Source organism: Carettochelys insculpta, chromosome 24 (assembly GCF_033958435.1).
Source record: "Carettochelys insculpta isolate YL-2023 chromosome 24, ASM3395843v1, whole genome shotgun sequence".
Lineage (NCBI taxonomy): Eukaryota > Metazoa > Chordata > Testudines > Carettochelyidae > Carettochelys > Carettochelys insculpta.
Genome location: NC_134160.1, coordinates 2,911,662 through 2,934,416, shown reverse-complemented (window position 1 = coordinate 2,934,416; position 22,755 = coordinate 2,911,662). Strand labels below are relative to the sequence as shown.

Here is a 22,755-nt window from a genome sequence, read left to right as displayed (position 1 = left end):
CGGGTACACATGGGTATGCCAGGACCATGTGTTTCACGTGCTGGTCCTGCAGCGTGGGAGTGCTCTAACAAAAGGCAGACAGCGTCAGTCACACCCTTTGGGAGGGGAGGGGGCATTTAGCTCCTCTGTCCCAGAAGCCAGGAAGATAAAGCAGACAGGTGGGGTTTTTTGTTTTTGTTTTCTGCCAAGCCTTGCAACAAAAGCAAAACAAGCCAGACCCTGGAAAACAGGTGAATTGCAGTGAAGAGCTGTCAGCTCCGAGGCTCAGAGGACAGTGCCTGTTTCTGACGACAGCCGCATCTGAAAACAAACTCACTGCTCAGCGATTCCTTTCTCCAGGACGCTTTGTTTGGTTCGGGGTTTTGCAGCGAGCATTGGCAGGATTGGAAACAGATGCATTTCCAATAGGTTCTGCAAAACTTCCCGCCATGCATTTTTGTTCCTTGATGTAGAAGCCTTCCAGACCTGCCCCATCAAAATGTCCACCACTGAAAGCTCTGATTGCCACAGTGGGCCCGAAACATAGCCTGGCTTGAGGGTGAGGATCTACCATAGGTGACCCATGGTAGCATCCTCCAGGAGGTTCCCTGCCAAAATCTTGATTGCTAAATGAGGTGCTCCATCATTCCCCCTCCCTGCTCCTTTGCACGGCCCTCCCCTTGCAGGCACCAGTTGCCTGTGTCTGAAGCAACAGTTGTGTATCTATTACAGCTGTGACTGACGGAACCGAGATCCCAGGGGAAGGATGGCTGAGAGCAGAAAGCCAACAGCCAAAATGGAGATGGTTCTGCAGTCTGCTGTGCCTATCCCAGCCTGGATTGGTGCATGAAGCTGCGGGGTGCAGCCTGAGGAGAAAGGGGCTGTTTCCTAGCAGAGGCTGACTGAAAAGTTGCTGAAATCTATCAGTAGGGCCCTACCAAATTCACGGTCCATTTTGGCAAATTTCACAGCCATTGGCTTTTAAAAATAAGACATTTCATGATTTCAGCTCTTTAAATTTGAAACGTGATGGTGGTGTAATTTCTGGGGTCCCAACCCAAAAAGGAGTTGCATGTGTGCGTGGGGGGGGAGGGACTCACAAGGTCATTGGGAGGGAAGTTTGTGATAGTGCTATCCTCCTGCTGCACTGCTGTGCATGTCAGTGCTGCCTTCAGAGCGGCGGCTGCTGGCCGGGAGCCCAGCTCCGAGGGCAGAGCTACCATCCAGCAGCAGCACAGATGAAAAGATGGCAGGGTATGGCACTGCTGCCCTTACTTCTGCACTGCTGCTGGCAGGGCGCCCTCTTTCAGAGCTGGACACCTGGCAAACGCCTGCTGCTCTCCAGCTGCCCAGCTCTGAAGGTGGCGAGATGTACAGGTGGCAATGTCGCACCCCTCCCAGAAATATCCCTGTGACCCTTCCTGCAACTCCCTTTAGGTTTGGGACACCCTAGGTTGAGAAGCACTGGTGTCCCCCATTAAATCTGTACGGTATGGGGGAAAAGCACACAAATGACCAGATGTAATGGTCTGTGATGCGTTTATCATGTCCGTGAATTCGGTAGGCAGGACCCTAGTTGTTCGTGAGCCTAGTTTTTAGATCAAGTTTCTGAACAGCTGGATTGTACCCCGATCCCCTCCCTGGAAACAGTAGGAAACATGGCTGCTTACTTAATGGATTGAATCTGGCTCCTTGTGCTTTCCATCCCTTGCACCCGCCTTTTTAGGGACACCTGCCTTTTAACCCCACAGGCTCCAAAGGCCAGGCTGCTATGCCCATTAATACTCATTCCCTGTCATTTGTGAGTTAGCGCTGTCCCTGAATGAACTCCAGGGCTCCCTTCTAAGCCAGCCTTATTCCCTCCACTCAGCTGCAACACAAGGGTAATACAAGGCAGGGGACTGCTGGGAGAATGCAGTAGGGGGTGGTCTGTTAAAAGTGTCTCAGGATAGGGATCTAGGATACTGGTTCCCAACCAGGTGTCTGCTGACCTCTGTAGGGTCCACAAGGGTTTGCAGGGGGTCCGTGAAAAAAATAAAAAATTAATAAAAATGACCATAGAAAATAAGTTTTAAATAAGTTGCAAAGTTACAATCAATTATTATTTTTAAATCAAATCTCTTCCAATCAATGTTACAAATTGCCGACCGAAATTTAGGCTGTGGTTTCCTTTTTCATTTAGTGAAGTGGATATGGTGGCTGGAACTGGCTTTGATGGGAGCCCACAAATGGTAGGAGAAGTGATTGGGGGTCAGTGAATGGTTTTGGGAGGTAAATGGGGGTCGGTGACTGGCAGTTCACACGAGTGGAAAGGTTGGGAACCACTGATAAGTGGTTACAAACTCAGGCAGACCTTTGGAGACTGAGAAGGGACAGGGAAGCTCTGCTGTTGATGGTGGTGCTCAAGGGAATAAGAAAATTAAGCTATGTCTGGAATTTCCAGATGGGCTCAGCTTCCATTTAGGCATCACACTAAGTGGTTAGAGGGTCAGAAGAGCAGCTCAGCACGCTGGGTGATGGGCAAGCTGGAAAATCTGGCTCTTCCCTGAGTAGCCCTGGAGTTTTGTGAAAACGTGGCCCCCAGGTCTCCCCCCAGTTGACAAAGCCCCAGGCCTGAGAGCAGCTGCTCACAAACTCAAACACACCAACAAACAAAACCCCAAAGAAACGTCTGTGAAAAATGTGGCGTGAAAATGAAACACAAGTGGAGAGGGAGGCGGGAGAGAGAGGAGACAAATGGACGAGGCTAGAGGCAGAGGCACATGGGTCGTTCCAGGTAAGGACAACCAATAATGAGCTGATTCAGGGTTTTGTTCTCTTTTTCTTTTATAGAGCAGGAACTGTATTTTTATGGCTACAATCCCTTAAAATGGGATTTCCCCCACCCCTTTTAAACAAATTCCTGTCAAATGTTTCATAACAACAAGCATTCCTCGTCTAAACCCCAAAGAGAGAGAAGCATCTGATCAACAAGGCCTTTTCTCCCCAGTGACAGGGGCGTGTTTAAATGAACAGAAGGAAGAGTTTTACTGAGTAGCTTACAGAGTGCAGGAATGCTCGGTAAGATGGGACATAATCGGAACTCGCAACGCAGGATGGGCTGTGACCAAGACATAGGGACCGACTCACCAGCTCCAGTGAGTCCATACTAACTTGGTTGCAATCCATGGTGGTTCTGACATGAGTCAAGCAGAGACAGGTCATGCTGGGCCCTTGGTTTGGACTGCATTCACATTAGTTCATGGCCAGGGTGCAAGGGACGGAAAACACATACCAAGCAAATCAGGAGACATAACACACACCCATTAACCTTAAGTTTAGGCAGAGATATCTTTTGGAATAAAAACCTAGTGCATTTCTCAGCATCTCTTCTGAGGATGGGTCAGTCTCCTCCGATTTCTGGTAACGTGGAAACCAGCAGAGGTGCAACCTCTCTATTTTAGCTACAAACTAACTGCCCTGCAGCTAGGTGGATGCAGAGCTCAGGTTGGCTAACGGTGTCACAGAGGTTGAGTTCAGCTACACACCGCCCTCTGAAAACAAGTTTTGGTCCTTGACACCCCTGCAGTATAACCTTTACTCTGCCCCTGGAGCAGCCCCTGGGAATGGTTCACAAGTGGAAATGCCGTAGTACACGGTACTAGGTCGATCCAGGACGTGGAAACAGCTACGTTCCTTTGAGGCCATGTCAGAGATCACACTCACATACTGCCCCCCCAGGGACAAGGCAGTGCTGTCAGCCCTACACTGCAGATGGGGAACTCAGGCACAGGAGTCTAAGCCTTGGTCTACAGTAGTCAGGTAAGTCCAAAGCAGATACACGATTCTAGCTATGGCAGCTGTGTAGCTAGGATCGACCTACCTGCAATCGACTTACTTGGCCACCTACACAGAGGGAGAGTGATGAGAGAAACTCTCCTGCTGAGCTCCCTTACCCCTTGTGATATTGATGGATTGCCGACCCCAGATAGCTCGATCATGCGCATCTCCATCAGGCGCGCGCCACTGGTCTCTGGGAGATCCGCCCTGAATGGGTTGCTTTTCCCCACAGTACAGACAAGCCCTAATAAGTGATCAGTCCAAGGTCACTCAGAAAGTCTGTGGCAGAGCTGAAATTTAAAGCCAGGCGTGCAGCTAGTACCCGAACCACCTGCCTCCTACCTCTAGGCCACATTCCACGCCCCCTTGGAATCGGCAGCGCCTGAGGGTTGGAGGAAGGGTGGGTTTCATTTCCCCCTCAGCCGGCAGACACAGCCCAGTCAGCAGCAGCAGCAGCAGCAGCAGCAGACATACCATAAGTTGGCTCTGAGCGCTCTCATTGCAGGCTGGTTTCCAGCCCTGCAGGCCACCAGGCCAGGCTGGGCAAGGTCCCGCTTTCTGGGCTATGTCTTTCCAGCTCAGGAGGTCATCCAGGGAAGCGGTGCCAACAGCGTATGTGTATCAAAGCTACTTTTACCAGTGGCTCTGGCTCACGCTCAGATGTCAGGCTGGGTAAGCGCTTAGCCCCCCAAGACACTCCCACTCAGGCCCATAGATGTTTATAAAACCTCCGGGAGGGAGAAAGCTCCACAAATGGCTCCTCAGACCATGAACCTTGGCAGCTGTGGATCACTTCCCAGGGCTAAAATAAATCTGCTTAAATGGGGTGTGAAAAACGAGCCATCGCTCACACATGACAAGCCCCTGCTGCCTTTTCCAGCCCCTTCCACCCCAGGGGGCCCAATCCAGCCCTGCAGTGTGCCTGCAGAAGTCCAGGCCTGGACCCCTTCTCTCCATTCTTTTTGTCTGAGGACAGGCACAAGGAATAGTGACTTTTTATTAGGTCCAGAAGGCAAATAACGGGCTTTACCTTCAAGCTTTACTCACATGAGTAAGCACTACAGAATGGGAACCAGAGGCATAGACAGCAGGTCCTTCTGTGGGGCCCTCTAGAGACCCAAATCTGTGTTTGCACTACAGCCACGAGCCGCCATCCCACAGCTATCTGAGAGTGGGATTTTGGATGGAGTTCTATACCTACATTCAATGGGCGTGAACTGTCCCCTCTAGAGAGAGGCTTGTCCCGGGCAGATGGAGCCCCCTGAGGGTGGGGGGGTGCCATGCCCCTAGCCTTTCTTAAGTGTCATGTTTTGCAAAAGAAGTTTGAGTTTTGTAAAACAATCTCTGCCCACCCCCCCATCCCTGTATGGCAAAGAAAACTCACTCGTCAGGACAACTTGCCAACTTCGTACCATAGACTCTTTGGGCTGGGAGGGACCTCAGGAGGTCATCGAGTCTTGCAGACATCTAACTAAATGGCAGTGGAAACAAAGATCCCTGTTTGCAAGTCGCTCTGGCCCTGCTTCCTGGACCTGTCAGGGGACTAGAAACCCCAAGAGTCACATTTCTCCCATCCAAGCTGAAATCCAACTGTTTTGAGCTCTAGCCAGAAGCTGCTGCTTTTATTTTGGTTCTGAACTCATCAAAGCAAGTTCTCACTCTCGCTTATTCATTTCTGGTTAAGATAAATAAGCTCCCATTTCTTTCCTCCCCTCCTCCACTTGACTTTCTGTCCCAGTAAATAGCCTGCGAAAAGTATAAAACCAGAACCTTGGTGGCTGGTCAGAATTTCACAGATTCCCAGCTGTACAACAAAGCAATGAGCTAAAATGCCAGCTACGAGCGAGGAAGGTTGCTGAGAGCTAAGACTTAGAAAAATAATGAAGGTCAAAGTTCCTGGCTTCCTAGGTAGCCCCCGGTCCCAGGGACAATGACCGTGTAAGCGGAGATTTAAGAGCGCCGGAGAGTCAAGCCAATATGAATTTACAAGGTTGTAACACAGGCTTCCTTGTCCAAGAGTTGTAAAGTATCACAGCCCAGACCTTGAAGAAAAACAAGGCAGCTCCCCAGGCAGGGATAAATGACATGGTGTGCCGAATGGAACTGGGAGTTTGTCCGGAGCCCCTGCCACAGCCCATTCAGTCTGACTGCACTGATGGATTTGTTTAAAACTGAGATAATGTCTTTCATCCACACACGGTACAAAGCAGGACAACAAAGAGAAGCTGGGTTTTATTGCTGAGCTACCTGGTCCTGGTAAAACGGGGGAAATACCATACGTGGTCAATCCACATTGCTCATTAATAGCTGGACACCCGGCCCGTACGTACACAGAAGGGGATACCCAAAAGTGGTACTAGCCCAGGCAGAGAGAGACAGACAATGAAAGCCCCATTGGTGCGAGAAAGTAAAGCTTTTCTGCAGAGAGAGGCAGCTAGCTTTTCTCTCTCTCTCTGGGTGACTGGAGGCCTCTTACGCGCTGATTTTTATTCTCCTTTCAAAATTAAAACCTCCACCAATGGCAGATAAAGAAATCATACTCCAGCTATTTCCAAGCAAGCCCTGAATTCTGAGCCTGCCGCACACTAGGGACAGCAGCACGTTCTGTTGTTTATTGGAGGAAATCTCTCCCATAACCCCCTTAACCACCCTGTTGGCATGCCATTGCCTGACTCTCTCTCTTTTTTGCAAGTGAGTTCCTACCAATCAAAGCAAAAGGTCTCCTCTCATGACTCAGCCCCAAAGCAGCCGCAGGGACTGTGCATCACAACACACTATGAACCACGCGACAGTTTTGCACAGTCCTGCCCTTTGCCGGCCACCCAGAATAAGGGTTAAATAGAGGCTCCCTCACTGGGCTTTGAGAGCGCCGCAGCTTGCAGCTGGATCGATTTTCCCGAATGCTAGCTGGGGGACAGAGGGAAAAGTAAAACCCTGCCCGGAATGGAGCCTGCATTGGGAAAGAAGATGCAAGCCTGACCGCTTTGGCCCCCTGTTGGAACAAGAGGCACCGGGAAGCTGAGTTTGTCTTTCACTCACCACTGGGATCCCGGAGCTGCGGTCGCTTGAGCCCAGCCTTTCCCCGCTACTTGCCGGAGTAGGACTTCACTGTGCACTGAATACTCTGATTGTCCTTTGCCAAGCAGTGACGTCGAGCCGCCTGCATGTTTGCTCTAAGCACTGGCATGCTCTACTCCCAGACAAAGTGCTTGGTTATAGCTGTTGGGAAGGGTTCAGGTTGGGGCTGGGAAAGGGCAGGGGGTTGCCTGAACTTTGATTTCTTCTTAGGAAAGCCGTTAAGTGCAGAGGGGGGCCCTCATGTGCTGCTGAAGCCAACTGGAGCCCCACACCTGTGCAAAGGCAGGAATATGGCAGGTACAGCTCATGCAAGGGGATATTCTCTCTGTTGAAAGCCTTGCCTAGCAGTGCTGCCTAGTGGCTAGAATATTGGACAGGGAAGCAAGAAATCTGGGCTCTCTTTCTGTCTCTGCCCATGGCTTGCTGGGTGGCTTTGGGCAAGTCACTGCCTCTGCCCACTCTGTGCCTTAGTTTTCCCATCTGTAAGATGGGGACAACAACACTGAGCTCCTCTGGGAAGCCCGTTGAGCACTCCTGAAGAAAAGCAGTAGATGACAGCTCAGTGTGATTATTTCCCCACTTCTGCTGCTGTGTACGTGGTGCCTTAGCTGAGTCAATTGCTCTGTGTGGGGACGTCTGCTGCTCAGATGGCCACTGTGGGTTTGGTTCATTGGTTTAGACACATCAGCTGCAAAAACAACTCCAAAGGCATCTTCTGGCCAGACTCCCCCTTGGATTATAAATAGAAATAAAATGTAAAAGGGATGGATTTCAAAGCCTCCTGAGCAGACTCATGCAGCAGAAACCCCACAGAAGCCAGTGTGAAGAATTGCTCACTGGGGCGACTGAAGGATTCATAAGCCTTGATATAAATGATAAGTTCTTCTAGCCCATTGCTCCTTCTGGCACTGATCACTGGTGATTCTAATGGCCTTCTAGGTGACTGCTCCTAGAAGCGGTGTTCCCTGTACACCGAGTGCTTGGGTGGCTGCCCAGGATAGATTCAAGTGCCGTCCAGCTGAGCACCCATGGCCAGCAGCCTGTGTTACTACTAGTGGTACACGTCTGGTATGCAGAATTTATTCTGTAGACAGATGGAATACATTAGAGGGAACACTGCCTCAGAGGTCGAAAAAATCAAGTGGGATCCCTCCGAATCATGGTCTCTCTCTGCTCCAGGCCCCAAAGGATTGCGCAACAGCTCCAGCAGGGTGTGGTGATTCAGGAAACCTCAAAATCTATTCGGTTCTACTCCAGGTCTTGGCACGCCACCGCCAGCCAAAGGCTCTGGTCGTGCCGCATGGATGGCAAGGGCTGGTTCTCACCTGTGCTGCTCTTTGCCATTGGTGGAGGAATAAATAAATAACGCGAGATCTCAGTCCATAAAGTTCCCATTAGATTCACAAGCAGAAACAGCTGCTAGAGTTGTGAGTGCCTCTTCCAGCTGAGTTCAACCACAGGGGAGGCAAAAAGCAGTCAAGTAGCACTTTAAAGACTAGAAAAATGGTTTATTAGGTGAGCTTTCGTGGGACAGACCCACTTCTGCAGACCAGAGCCAGACCAGAACAGACTCGATATTTAAGACAGAGAGAACCAAAAACAGTGAGCAAGGAGGACAAATCAGAAAAAGATAATCAAGGTGAGCAAATCAGAGAGTGGAGGGGTGGGGGGGGAAAATCAAGAATTAGATTGAGTCAAGTATGCAGACGAGCCCCTAGAGTGACTCAGGGGAGGCAGTGGAGGATGAGCCAGGTGACCTTGCCTGGGAGGTGGGAGTGGGACAGAGATGAGGCTCTCTCCACAGGAGCCAGGAAGGATTAGATAACCTGCACTAGCCAAGGTGGAAGAGAAGAGGTTTCTCCTCTCCTCCAGGCCCATCCAGCTGCCAAGGAGACACTCGAAAGGACAAAGCCAGCTTTCCTTCCTGGAGAAAGGCGCCTCGCCACTAGCGGGTTTCCCATCCTCTCTCAAGTCCCTTCTGCCAACAAAAAATTGGCCTCTGCTCACCCAGAGAGGCATCTTTTAATGCACTGGTGTCCTCCATTGGACTAACACCCCCCGCCCCCGATCCCTCCTCTGTTATTAATTAGATAAATAATTAATGGCATTAAGTTTTCCAGGCCCGCCGAGTGAAAGCGCCTGAGAGTTGCTTGGGGAAGGTAATTCATTCTTTGGTACCAGGATGCCCAGAGGACAGCGAGGTGGCACTGGGTACCTTAGCACCATGCCCAGGACTAAACCCTCCATGTGCCTTGATGCAAGAGCCATATAGAATTTAGTGAGCCAACACTTTTCTGGAGGGTTTTATGTTTTGGGGACCCTCCCCCAGAACTTCATAGCGAATCCCACCCTTGCTAGGGCAGCCTGCAGGATGCTTTCAAACCCATCCAGAACCTCCATTTATGTCTGTGGCTCTCTCCAGCCCCCAGCCCCAAACTTCTACAGCACAACCATGGGCAACCGTGGCGAGTGAGTGGCCCGCAAGGTTGTCATAACCAAGCAGGGGCAGTTGCACAGGGCTCAGGCCACCGCTGCTCCTTCTCCGTGGCTCTAAGGGGCCCAGCGCCACGGGCTGAGCAGCGCTAAGGGTTGACTGTCCTGGCTCCACCCCTTCCACTCTTGGCCCCGCCCCTTCCACGGGCATGGAGCTGGGCCCCCCCTCCCACCTTGGCCAGGACTTGTGGTGCTTGCCAGCCACGCCGCACCTGGCGCTCTCAGCCAGTGGTGTGTGCAGTCCGCATGCGCCCTGGCTTTACGTACCTGCTTCTTTAGTGATACTGCTAGGAAAAACACGACACAGATGGAAACCAGCAGAATCTGGCAGCCTTGTGTACAGGCAACAGGCAGCAAAATACCTCACAGGTCCCACACAGATCCCCAATGGGGCACGTTTGGTCTGCGAGCCACAGGTTGCCCACCACCGCTAGAGGACCTGGTGCCCTATGGCAACCCCCAGAGCTCTTCCCCAGAGCGCGTACCTGCTCTTCGCTAACTGGAAGGGCCGGGGAGGGGGTGACTTTCCATGGCTGAGGTGGGAAAAGTACCCAAAATGATACTTGAGGGGGCGTGGATGTGTGTACTTAAGTACAACTCACAGGTGTCCCTCTGGAAAACTACTTGAGTAAAAGTACCCCTGCCCCCCGATGTTGCATCTTGATTGCACTTAAGTATCCAGAAAGCAGCTGCACTTTTACTTGAGTCACTTCCTGGATACTTTTCCCAGCTCTGTTCCGTGGGCAGGCGGAAGCAGGCGCAAGAGGGTCTGCCGCTGCACGAAGGAGAGGAGACCACAGATGAGCTCAGGGGGACCGTGAAGGCAGCTCAGCAGTGAAGTTGTTCCTGGGCCCATCCTATGTCAAACACAACCTTCCGCAGAGCCCCCGGACAGCGCCAGGCACCCTGGGCAGCAGAACATTCCACAAGGGGATGTGTCTAAGGCACCCTCACCCCCCCTCCAGACGTTCAGCTTCCCTCCTCCAACCTATTGTGCTGGCTTGCTTGGCCCGAGCAGACACACAGCTTTGCATTACATGGTTTCCATGCAGATGAATGAGTGGCCAGCACGGTGCCGGCATAATGGCGACTGCAGGTCAAGTGCTTTTCACGGGGACAGCTCCATGAATAAGCAATCAGCGTGTGATGCACCATGAGCCCAAGCTGCATGGGCTGCATTTTAAAGTGATGCCGGCTTAGGCTGCCCTGTCCCTTCCTTTTCTGAGGGGCCGCTTCAGAGTCAGTCAAGCGGGGTGGGGGCTCTGTGCTGTGCAGACAGACTCGCCCTCCTCTGGCCACCTTTCCCTGGATGCCATTACGATAATACACTTTTTAAGAGCGCTGGCTTCCTTTATCTTCCACCAGGGAAGCTTTGATCAGTCAAGGGAGGAAACGGGTGATGAGAAGCGGATTTTCTACACTCTCCGGGGAGGTGGCTTTGGGACTTGCTAATGCCATACGAGAGATTCAGAGTCAGTCTAGGAGCAGACAAGCTCTCCCTTCATAGGCAGAGGTGACTAACCTACCCTGGGAGACGCGTGCGGCTTCCCTACAGATATTTAGCCTGCCTCGGGCACCAGGGTGAAAGCCACAGTCGTCGGGTCTCCACCCACTGGGGTCTGAATATTAGGGAACAAAGATGTGAAATTGATGGGCGGCTCAGGAGAGGGTGGAGGAGACCGTAACGCAGGTGAGAGACATTCGCCAATTCTCTCTCCCCTGCCAGAGGTTTGCTGCTTGAGCCTTCGCGCAATCCACCGATTCCCTGCGGTAAAAGAAAGGAACCGACGGCAGCGTTGCTGTGGGCTGCGAAACAGCTGCTGTGTTTCTCCTCTGAGGCGGCTGCCCTTCGGTGCTCCATCCTCCACGCTGAGAGGCGAAGGTCAGGGCTTTGCGACCGCCGGCTTCCGTCAGCTACTTCAAAAGCCCCAACACCCTGTCTCTGAGGGCAGAACGGCTGCCCTGTGCACAGAACTGTCATTCATCGACAGGGTGTTTTAAGTGACCCTCTGCTCTTCTCAGGACCTTTTATCTCCAAGGCTGATGCAGCTAGAGCTGTTTTTTCCCAGGCCCAGCCCTGGAGGCTCTTAGTCCTGGGCCCACTGAACCATTGACTGCACATCTGGTCCCAGATCTCAGTCTGGGCTCGCGTGAGGCAAGGGGCGACAATTTGCAAATGAAGCTGCTTCTATTTTCTCTTGGTCCTTTTCTCAGCCAGTGCCGGGTCAGTCAATGCACAAGGCAGCACTAACCAGGCTGAGACTGTGGGCTCTCCCACAACTACCCATGCTCCCCCAGCTCGCCAGGGTGCTCTCTTACTGAGTGTGGGGTGGGTGGGGGGAGAGGGCTCCTGCTCCTGTCACCCCTGTTTTCCACCAGCATAGTGGCTTCAGATTTGTACCCAGGCAGGCGAAAAGCAATTCAGACCCTGGGGAGGGTTTTACATCAATGGGGGGTGTCAGTTTTGGATATACTTTTGTGACAGTCAGTTCTGGCACCCCGGTGGTGGGTATCAAAAGCCAGGAGAGGCTGTGACCCCCCCAAGCAGCCATGCAGGGCCCTGCCCATGCTCTGCCCCCAGGCCCCTCCCTGCTTTCTGCCTGTACTGAGTCTGAGACCGGCTCTGAGTCTCCCCCATGGGGGTCCTGGACTGGAGCTAGCTACTGGGGGCTAGTCTTCTACCTGGGACTCAGGGACTCATGTCCCCCGCTCGCTTGGCAAGGGGAGCCGGGTGCAATCGGACGGCCCGGGGCTGGCCAATGGGGTGAGGGTGGAGAAAAGGGGAGGGGCCTCACACAGAAGGGGCGGGCTGAGGGGAGGGGCTATTGCCCAGCTGCCAATGGTCCGCTCCTATGGAGAGTTCTCTAGCGCTGTGTTTCTTCGACTACGTTCCGCAGAGCGCTGGATTCCAGGAACCACTCGCAGGTGTACCGCCAGTGTTTGGAGAAATCGGTCAAGAGTTATGTGTTCTGTTGTTAAAACCAGAGCCCATGTTACTTCTGCATCGCTCTGATACTGACTGAACGGCTTCGTTTTGTTTTTGCTGTAGCTGTGGCTGCTCGTCTTTGCTTTTTGGTCTGACAATAATGTTTTTTGGAAGAAGATTTTCACAGTTTACGAAACACTGCTCATGGGTTGTGTTTCTGGGTGCTTGTGTGCTTGCAGCCGGTGGGGGCTGCAGCAGAAGGCAAAGAATGCAGCTTTCTCCCCCGGCTGTGTTATTACAGTAGCACCTGCCAGGAAGCCCAGCCAAGGTCCAGGCTATCAGTGTGAAGAGGCAGATCTAACCCCCGAGAGCTCATTACATAATAAATAAATGTGTTAGTCGCTAGGGTGCTACGGGACTGCTTTTGTTCAGTGGCCTAGAGGTGGGCGGCCTTGAGCAGTAGTCAGCAATCCGCTGGAGTCCAAGGCCAGGTGCCAGACCCGATTTTGGCACACGGGGTCAGGGCTGGGTTACCTGGAGTGAAGCGTGGCAGGGGCAGGGGCAGGGCTGGGAAGAAGCAAGCGCAGGACTCAGCAGTCGCTGCTGTTGCTGGGATTAGGAGCCAGTATACTGCCTCCTGCAGCCAATCAGGCAGCCTGCTGTGCTCGTGTGTGGGCCTGGAGAAGCCCATTGTGCTAGGCACTGTACGCACGCAGTGAGAGAGAGACAGTCCCAGTCCCAAAGAGCTTTTGATCGAGTTGACCAAACAGAGGAGGCCCAGAGCTGGAAGAGAGCCCAGGTTTCCTGAGTCCCACACCACAATCCTACCCTCTAGCTTAAGCCATACTGCGTCTCCGCGATCGAATGCCCTGCTCCGAGATTCCAGGGAAGCCCGTCACCAGCCTGATCTCTGTGTCAGCTCCTCCAGCACCTGGTGTAACAGGGCAGAACTCAGCCTGTTTCAATTCTCCTGCCCACGGAGGTGTTGCAAAGTCACCCCCTCTTCTTCCACCAGACTCAAGCCAGGCCAAGAAACAGAACACGAAGGGCTAGAACAGGGCTTGACTTACTCGACTTAAACCCTTGTACTCCACGTGGAGCATAGGTCATCTGCAAGTCTCCTCCGCTCCACTCTGTCTCGGGACAAAACTTCTCGCTGACCCCAGGAGTGTCCCAGTTGTTGTCCTTCAGTCTCAGGAGATCTTCTCCACGCTGTCCGAGGTCCTCCTCCTTTGTGTTTTCCCAGGGGGTTCCCTGGGAGAGCTTGGCAGACTCTGCTGGGGGATGGTTTGCTGGGAGTGTGGCCTCGCCACCCCCACTTTCTTCTCTTGATTTGAATGTCAAGTGGTTCTCGTCCTGCCCTGTTCCAAGCTCCTCGTTTATGACCTCAGGTCTTGTTGTTTGATGCGAAGGATGTACCTCAGGCAACTGTTTATGCATGGCTGTAGCTTGTGAAAGGCAAAAGGCTAGAACAAGGGTGGACATTAAATCACCATTTCACAGAGCAGACCAGCTTCGGCATGGGGAAAGACAGCCCCCAGAGCTCTGGGAGGACCATTTCCCCTTAAGTACAATGGACGGGAGGGTCAACTCAGCACCTGGCAGATGGGACCGCGTGCTAGTATTGCCAAGCTTCTCCCAGCTCCTAGCATCTATTCCCCTTTCATCCCTCCACAGCAAGGCACAAATGCTCTGACTGAGGGAGCCTTCCTGCCACCCTGGCTTTGTTTGCAGAAATGCGGTTAAGCCCGTTGATTAGCCATTGGCACGACTTTCACTGGCTTTGGTTTGCAAAGCTGCACGCGACCCTTTATTAAACCCAGAGCAACAGCGGGAGGGGAGGGGCAGAGAAGGAGTCGTCAAAAATAATCCATCTGTTTTGGCTCAACTGTGGTTTCACTGTATTCTGAATGCAAAAATCAAGTCCACCTGTGTGATGTGGAAGCCCAGCCCGGGGACAGACAGATCGTAATTCACGGTAGTTAGACCAGGTGTGTCTCCAAAGCATTTTAGCCTTATTCACTCAGAGGCTCACATGCTTCCCCTCATGGCAAGGGCGGCTGTACCCACGAGCAGGCGATACTGTAGCACAGTGACCAAGAACTTTTTAAAACATAACCCACACATCTAGGAATGTGGTTCACTGTCTCTTGTAGTGGCACCTAGACCAGTTACACAGAGAAAGAGGGAAGCTCCTCTACAGCCTTAGCTGAGAGCCAGACAGCTTTTAGCTCAAGGGGGGCCGTGGTGTCCCACATGCTAGCCACGAACCACACGTGGCTGTTTGGCTGGCTGAGTGTGGCTAGTTGGATTGAACAACACATATATTTTCAGAAGAACGTGGCCACTTCACTACAGCGGTAGCCACTGAGCTTCACATCTCATTGGACGCCACGACAGTAGAGGCTCACACACTAAGCTCCAGAGGTCCCAGGTTCAGCTCTGCCCACAGGCGTCGCATAAGCATGAGATCACTTTTTGAATTTAAGTCAATCCAGGAGTTACCTCAACCCCAAATACCCTCGGCCCCACCTCCTTCCCCACTCCTTCTCCAAAGCCCCACCCCGCTCACTCTGTAGAGATGGGGTACAGGGTAACACCCAGACCTCAGCATCCCCCTCCCTCTGCCTCCCCACCCCGCACAGCAAACAAGAGGCTCCTGGGGGCAGCTGCAAGGCCGAGGGCAGGAGCCATGTGGTGGTGGAGGGATGGCAGCTGACGTGACACTGGATAACCACTTGGTCAAAGCAGTCAGGGATTTCTGTCAAGAGGCTCCAGGCTTTGCCCGACAGGTCCTGACCGACTGGTTGGTGACCACGGGTGCAGCAGGCGCATGATGGATGGTGAGAGAGAGGTTCAACCTGTTTTCAACCTGTATTCTATGGTTCTACGACCAGAGATGGACCCATGTCCCCACAGGGGCAGCTGATATAAAACTGCTCAAGATAGTTCACTACAAAGCAGACTCTGAAGAGCTTCAAAAAGATCTCACAGGGGGTCAACAGATTTGCCAGGCCCCTGGGCAAGAGGGATCAGGGCTCTGGGCTCTTGGAAGGGGTGGGGCCTTGGATGAAACGGGCAGGGCGAGGATGACCACTCCTCAGTGCAGCTCAGAGGGCTCCCCCGCAGCTAGCCCTAGAGCCACCTGGAGCAGGCAGTGCTGTGTGGTGCTCCCACAGCAGTTTAAAGGGCTTGGAGCTCCAGCCGCAGCCACTCCTGTGGTAGAAGCAGTGATGGTCAGGAGCTCTGGCCCTTTTGAACCCCCAGGACCCCTAGACTGCTGTCTCCTTTGCCCTTCCCTGTGGGCCGGCCTGTGAGCTCACAAAACTAGATGACTGGGCAGCAAGATGGCAGATAAATGCAATGTAATGCTGACCGGAGAGTGTAATCCCAACTGCACATATAAAACGACGGGAACTCAATTAGCTGTTACCCCTCAAGAGGGAGCTCTCGGAGTCACTGTGGATAGTTCCCTGGAAACATCCACTCAGTGCGCAGCAGTGGTAAAAAACGCAAACAGAAAGTTGGGACTCATTAAGAAAGGGTTGGAGAATAAAACAGAATACAAATATCCTATTGCCTCTATACAAATCCATGGTAGGTCCACATCATGAATACTCTGTGCAGATGGGATCACCCTGTCTCAAAAAACCTTCACATTGGAAAACATTCAGAAAAACGCAACAAAACTGATTATGGGTCTGGAACGGCTGCCATATGAGGGAAGATTAACGAGACTGGCATTTTTCAGCTTGGGAAAGAGATGACTCAGGAAGGGTCTGGTGGAGGTCTATAAGAGCGCAACAAGTATGGAGAGAGTGAACAAAGGAGAGTTATTTACTCCTTCCCTTAACTCAAAGATTAGGGGAGACCAACTGAAATGAACAAGTAGCAGGTTTAAAACAAACCAAAGGAAGTAGTTCTTCACATAACACACAGTCAACCTGTGAAACTCCTTGCCAGAGGACGCTCTGAAGGCCAAGGCTAGAACAAGGTTAAAAAAAGAGCTAGATAAGTTCAGGGCAGACAGGTCCATCACGGTTATTAGCCAGGATGGGCAGGAGTGGTGTCCCTAGCCTTTGACAGAAGCGGAGAATAGGTGAGCAGGGATGGATCACTTGCTTCCCCTTTTCGTTCACTCCCTCTGTAACATCTGGCATTGACCACTGTTGGAAGACAGGATGTTGGGCTAGATGGGCCTGGACCTGACCCAGTTGGCCCATTTTTATGCCATGCATAACAACGAACAAGTGAGCCGGTTGGCTAAAGCGTAAATACATCACTGCCCCGGTGCTGTTCAGTACAATTCCCATCACAAGTGACTCGTCTAACAATCCCTGCCAGTGCTAAGAGACCAATCCTCACCCAGGGTAAGGGGTAATTCTGTGGGACTTCCGTGGAGCTATGCCAGGAGCAACTCTATCCTGAATAGAGCAAAACAGTGAGTGCTTTGCTCCCTCAAGAAGCACTGCAGGTGACCTGCTATTAATTGGGTCCATGGCAGCCGTACTGCTGGGAGACCTTTGGCACCTGATCAGGCTGTCAAACAGGCCAGGGTCTACTCCGCCGCCACGCCATAAGCAGGTGTGAGGAAAATCCCTGGCATGAAATAAAAGTGCAAAACTAAATAAATCTCACGCTGAAAAACAAAGAGAGGCAAGAAACGTCACCTTGTTCTCCAAGGAGGACCAAGCATTGGAGGCTTTGCCGTCAGTTCTCTGACTGTCTCTCTTGCAATGGACTGTACCTCTGCTCATACAGTCACCCGGCTCCTGGTGTGCGACACTCGGGCTGGTTCACTCTAGAGCCTTTCAATCTCTGCTCCTTCTCCTCCTCGGCTTGGGGGACATGCCAGAGTCTCGGGCCCCCGTTCGGAAGAGGCGTGACCGTGCTCCGAGTGGCACAGCCACACACCCTTCCGCTCTCTCCGCACAAGCCCGAGCTCGTTCAAAAAGCTGCTGTTGATTTAGGAGCCCTGTTATTTAAATATTAGTCGTGGGTCAGGCAGGCCGGCCGGGATCCCACTCGCTTCATTCCTAATGATTTTTTAATTCAATGCTTTTGATCTGTGGGGGCTCTGTGACTGTGCGCTAAGGTCAGTCAAATGGAAAACTTGTTTAAACAAATCAGTAAAAATGCTTTCCAGGAGGGTGTGGAGATATCTGCCCGGGCTTAGGTAGGGCTCAGCAAAAGGGCTGCAGCTTTGCCAGCCAAAAAGCAATGGAGCCAGCCCACTAAGGGTTTCCCACTCGAAAGGATCCAAGCAGTGGACTGAGTCAGAACTCTTGAATCTGGACACAGCAGCACCTCAGATGGCTAAAGAGCTGCTTCGCCTTCTGGAGGGAGAAGAGAGTCCATCTGGAGCTTGGGGATCTGTGCTGGAAAGAGGAGATGTGCAAAATGTGGGGGTGTTCCCTTAGCAACATTGCCCCCTGCACCCCGACCGCTAGGCTGCCATTAACCAAATGCTCAGCCAGCAACTCAGGATCAGGCCTCATCAAAATTCAGTGAAAACCACACTGAGCCCTTGTCCGGCTTTTGGGCTGGTTGCAGCATCTCCTGGGGGAGCAGCTCCAAAGTTCCTCCCAGGGACCCCTTGTGGGGGTTGCTTGGCTGTTCCAAGGAGAACCAGGCCACCTTGACCCCAAAACAGATCAACAAAGGGCTGGGGAGGAGCCCAAGGCAGGAGTGGGGCGGGCGAATGGGGCTCGCAACTGCACTCACTCAACCCTGCAACAGGTCTGGGCAGGGAGCAGACAAATCTTTTGTTTGTCGACAATAAACCTTGTCCTTTTCAGACTATTATTTAGAGGCATGAAAGAGACTTCATTCCACACCAGCAGGCAAAGCGTCAACCCCCACCCAAGGACTGTTACTTATTACCATTGGGATCTGGTGTACCAAACTCCATCCTCCCCCAATTTCTTTGCAACCCTCTCACCGCTATCAAAGGCGGAGAACTCATATCCCCCTCCCCGGACCCCAGGCAAAATGAAGAGGCGGTGTCTGGCTCTTTTACAAAACCAGCCTCTCTACTGAACAGAGCCGAGCAGAGGAGACGCCCCAATAGAATTACAGCAGTGGCCTGTGTGTTATGCAGTTTGTAACTCCAGCATTGGTTCCCCCGATCACACTTCGGTCATACTCATGGTAGGCTTTGCAACATCGCCTAAGCAAGTTTGGCTCACAAACCCCCACAGACTTTTAGAGGGGCTTGTGCTCCTAAGTCACCTAGGCAGAGGTCTGCTTAGGGCTAATTGCTGAAGGCCCACCTGGGCCCAAACACAAAACAGGTGAGTTCTTTGTCTGACCTGAGATGACCTGACCCCAACTCTTCATCAGGGCCAATGTGGCTGCAGCGGGAGTGGGGTCTGGACCCTGCTGCCTCCATCAACTGCATAGGACGAGTATTGCAGAGAAGGGTCCTGTGACCAACGTTCCCTCAAATCTTTTCCATCCACGTGCACATTATTTTCCATCCACATGAAGAATAATGTTATGTGCACCAAGGTGTGTGCAAACGGGCACCACCCGCAGAAACACAAAACCCAGCTGTGGGCTTTCTGCTAGCCAGTTGAGCAGCAACTGAATTTCTCCTAAGCAGCTGCGCAAGCACACAGCTCCCACGGAACACTGCCTGTGACGAGTCAGAACACTGAAATTGCCCCCTCCTTGGCCCCAGGGGCCGGAGAAGAGGAACAAACGTGACCCAGCCCAGGCTGATTCTGAGAGGACGAGTTTGTTTTCAGACACCAACCCTTGCAGTCTGGCCCCAGGACTCAGCTTTGGGAAATCCCGCCAGGAGTGTCAAAATATCAGTGGTCAACACCAATGAAAAACACAACCGAAGAGCAATGTGCAGCAAAGCTCAGGTGCTAACCTGCAGCGGCTGCACCCTCTGACCCTGGGGCTCACTCATGTGTTATCTGGGGGGAGGAGTGAGCCTTGAGAATTGCACAATTTAGCCGCTCGTGACGCTGCCGTGTGGCACACGGTAACAGCCGTCTGGGCGCTCGCACCATTGTCTCTTGAGAATGACAGTTGCAAAAGATGATAAATGACCCCCTTTCCCCCCCGCAAGAGGAGCGATGCTGCAGCCAGATACAACACATGCTGGGGCAAGGACATGAAAATAAAGGGGAACCTGTAGCCACATGGAGGGGGGACATCAGCCTTGACCCCGCACTGTGCCAAGAACGCCAGCCCCGATTCAGCAAAGCTCTCAGGTATGTGCCTCACCAGGCTTTGAGGTCAACACAGCAGCAGGTACCACTTAGCTACATGCTTTGCTGGGTCCAAGCTAGAGCGCTCAGCACAGGATATTGAAAAGCTGGGAGGGCAGAGGGCGAGGGGGAGTGATGCAGTCAGGACTCAGAGGTGTTGGAGACATGCACCGTGGAGCACTCAGCACCCATACATGCTCAGCGCCGAACCCTGGCATGCAAGGGCAGTTATACTAGGCTGGCTCTTTGGGCCTCCGGGTTTAAAGTTTCCCCTTGCTTCTCTCTGGTAATTTCACAGTCAGCCACTGCTCTCCGGAAAAACTTTCAGAAAATGCAACTTGGATCACATCTGAAGCCTGCGAAACACACCTCATTCCATTGCAGACTCAGACCCTGGGCCCAGTTTCCTCCAGACCCAGTCCAGGGTTCCCGCTAATATTTTCCATTGGGGTGTGGAATAACTTTTATGTGCACCAAGACGTGCGAATGTGCACTATCATTGAAACAAAGGCTGCTGGCAGCAAGTGATCTGCTAATCAGCTGGTAGCCGGAGCGTGTCAAGTTAAGGAAGTGGCTTTATACTGGGTAAAAGGGACAAAAAGAAATCACGACCAATGTGAGTGGGCTCAAAACCAGTGTGGTTTTTGGCATCCTCCTGGTCCAATCAAACCGCCCCATCCTCCTCCTTATTTGTGAAGATAAAACGGGGAGCTACGTCAAGCCAAATGCTGGGCTGGCTCCGCTCCAGGGGCAGATAAAAGATCTGGGCTTTGGTGTGGGTTACACGTGAGAAAGGAAAGAAAAAGGAAGCAGGGCACATTTTCACAAGTCAGACTGCAAGAGCCCCTGATCTCCACTGCTAGACCCACTCTCCTAGCAAAGGATAGCCTGGGAAGCTTTTGGCACTGGCGGAGTTTTTCAGTGCACATCACCTGACACCAACAAAAGCTGTGCAGGATCCAGAATCTTCCCTGCGCTTAACCAGAGGGAATAAGAAAACTTCTTCCTTAAAGAAATAAAAACACTCCACCCATGGGCACTGCACTGCCTGCCACCTCGGCGGCATTAGGGCTTTAGGATAGTCCCCTGAAACTGAGCCCTTTAGCTGCGGGTTCTGGTTCCTGGCATGAGATCACTGGCCTATTGCAACCCTTGGTACCAAACATGCCAATCCAGGAGACCTGAAAGAGCTAAAGCTACGCTGGAAAAAAGTACAGCTTATTGTTCAGATTTCAGTGACAAAGAACAGCTGTATTTCTCTCCCTCTTAACTTGCTTGCTGCAGCATCTCAGCCACGTACCCTGCATTCCCTAAAGGAGAGAGGCTGAAAGTTGACGTAATGGCAGCAGAGGTGCAGACCTGCTGAAACTAAGTGCCAGACCCTCACATCCCAGCAACTGGTAACAATCCTGATGCCACTGATTCAAAGGCAATAACTCCTGCCTGCTCTCTGCAGCCTCTGCCCGCCAAAGTTTTGTGGTTAAATAACAGTCCTTATATAACCCCGTACGCAGGCGCTCATTTAAACTGCCCAGTGCTGCCTCACACGCTGGAGGAAATTTTGCACGTGGGATTTTGCACATCCTTGTAACTTGCACGCTGGTAGTTAACAAGAGCTTAGCAGCTGAAGAAACCTTTGCTCTTTCCACCTCTTCTAGCAGAGGTGGCTGTGGGGGACTGAAAGCTCTGGTCCTGGCAGTGCTCTTTAAGGAGGAAAGTGAAGTTCCTTTATCCAGCTCTGGAGATTCTAGATGCAAGTCAGAGGCCCTGATTTGGTTCCCTGTGATGACCTGGATGCTGGTTGTTTGGGGGGATGGGTTGCAAATATAAAATATTCCTTCCCTAGGCAAGTTTTGCCTAAGGTGAAAAGTTGTGAGCACACACATAAGGAAACAAGCCCTCTCAGTGGGGACTAGGCGATACAAATACCTTGAGAAATTCCAGCAAGCAGAAAATATAGAGTGAGGGGAAGGACGGGGGGCAGGACTCTCATTCTTTTCTCTCAGTTATCAGTTATTCTCCAGATCTGCAGAAGTGGGTCCATCCCACAAAAGCCCATCACCTAATAAATAATAGCCTCTGAGGTGCTACAGGACTGCTGTTATTGTCACACTGAGGCTTTTCCCCTTCTAAGAAACAGGCTAATTTCCAATGTCACACCCAGGTATCAGGATGGGCTCCAGGGAAATCATTGCACAGTTGCACCAGCTGATGCTTTGAACATCTGAGAATTGCAGTGCCTTCTCCTGCAGCAACCACCAGGCCAGGAGGATTGGCTGGAGGAGAAACTCCATGGCAAACCTGGGCGTTTCTCCTTGCTCTCGGAGCAAGCTGTGCATGCCCCTGCAGGGCTAGCTGTGTGTGCCAACACCAGTCACTTGTCAAGCAAGAAAACATATGTCTTCCCTCGAAACCATCATCTAAACCTTTCTCTCTAGTGGTAACAGCCGACTATCTAATTTCGTGGTAAGCCCCACATAATTAGGATGCAAACATGTAGTTATTCCTGCCATCTAAATCAGAGCACGGTTTATGTGTCAATTATTGGCTACATGCTACAACATGTGGCTCACCAATATGATTTCCTTGGACAGTCCATCAAAGAACCTCATGCCGACTGGCTCAACCAGGTATGAGCACTCAGACCCAAGACACTGGAGTTCCACACAGACTGGTAAGAATTTGACCCCCATGACAGTGGGGCCTCATCATTATAAAAGTTTGAAGAAGTTTGGTTCTGGGTCAGAACCTGTAGGAACATTGAATTCCCACTGTGTCACAAGCCATCAAATCGGCTACCCTGGGGTAATTCCTGTGTAAACTAGGTGAACAAACAAGGGATATCAATTCAAATGGGCCTCAGCACAGCCTCTGATTAAATACTGGCCTGCCTTGGTGGTTCAGAGGGCAAAGGTCCACCTTATACCACTTCCACCTACCAATTTTTTTTGACCCACTGTCCAGAAATTAGGCAGGTAAGGCCAAATTTCCAAAGGACTCGGGGCTTGCTTTTCAAGCACACACAGGCAGGGCTAGAGGGGTCGTTAGAGCTCAGCTTTCATTCAGAGATGGGAATAAGGACTGTGGCTGCAAATACACTCAGCACCCTGCATTTCTGGCCACGTTTTAATGGGTGTTTGACCTCGGATGCGCTGAGCTCTTCAGAAAACCTGGCTCGGACACCCTTACTCTCTCCCCTGTGATCCCAACTCTGCAGCCTTGTAATTCTAGCCAGTT

The 22,755-nt window shown here is 52.0% G+C and overlaps 1 protein-coding gene across 3 annotated transcripts in view; it reads right to left on the bottom strand.

The window, feature by feature from the left end:
• Positions 1–22,755, bottom strand: part of COL8A2 (collagen type VIII alpha 2 chain) — a 125,695-nt gene that overhangs the window by 27,881 nt on the left and 75,059 nt on the right. Inside the window, exon 1 of one of the 3 annotated variants that reach the window (XM_074976195.1) lies at positions 6,838–6,890. The exons of the other annotated variants lie outside the window; for them this stretch is intronic. The gene's annotated coding sequence lies outside the window, so the exon portion shown is untranslated. Of the gene's footprint in view, positions 1–6,837; positions 6,891–22,755 lie in introns of those variants that run through there. 3 annotated transcript variants of the gene reach the window in all.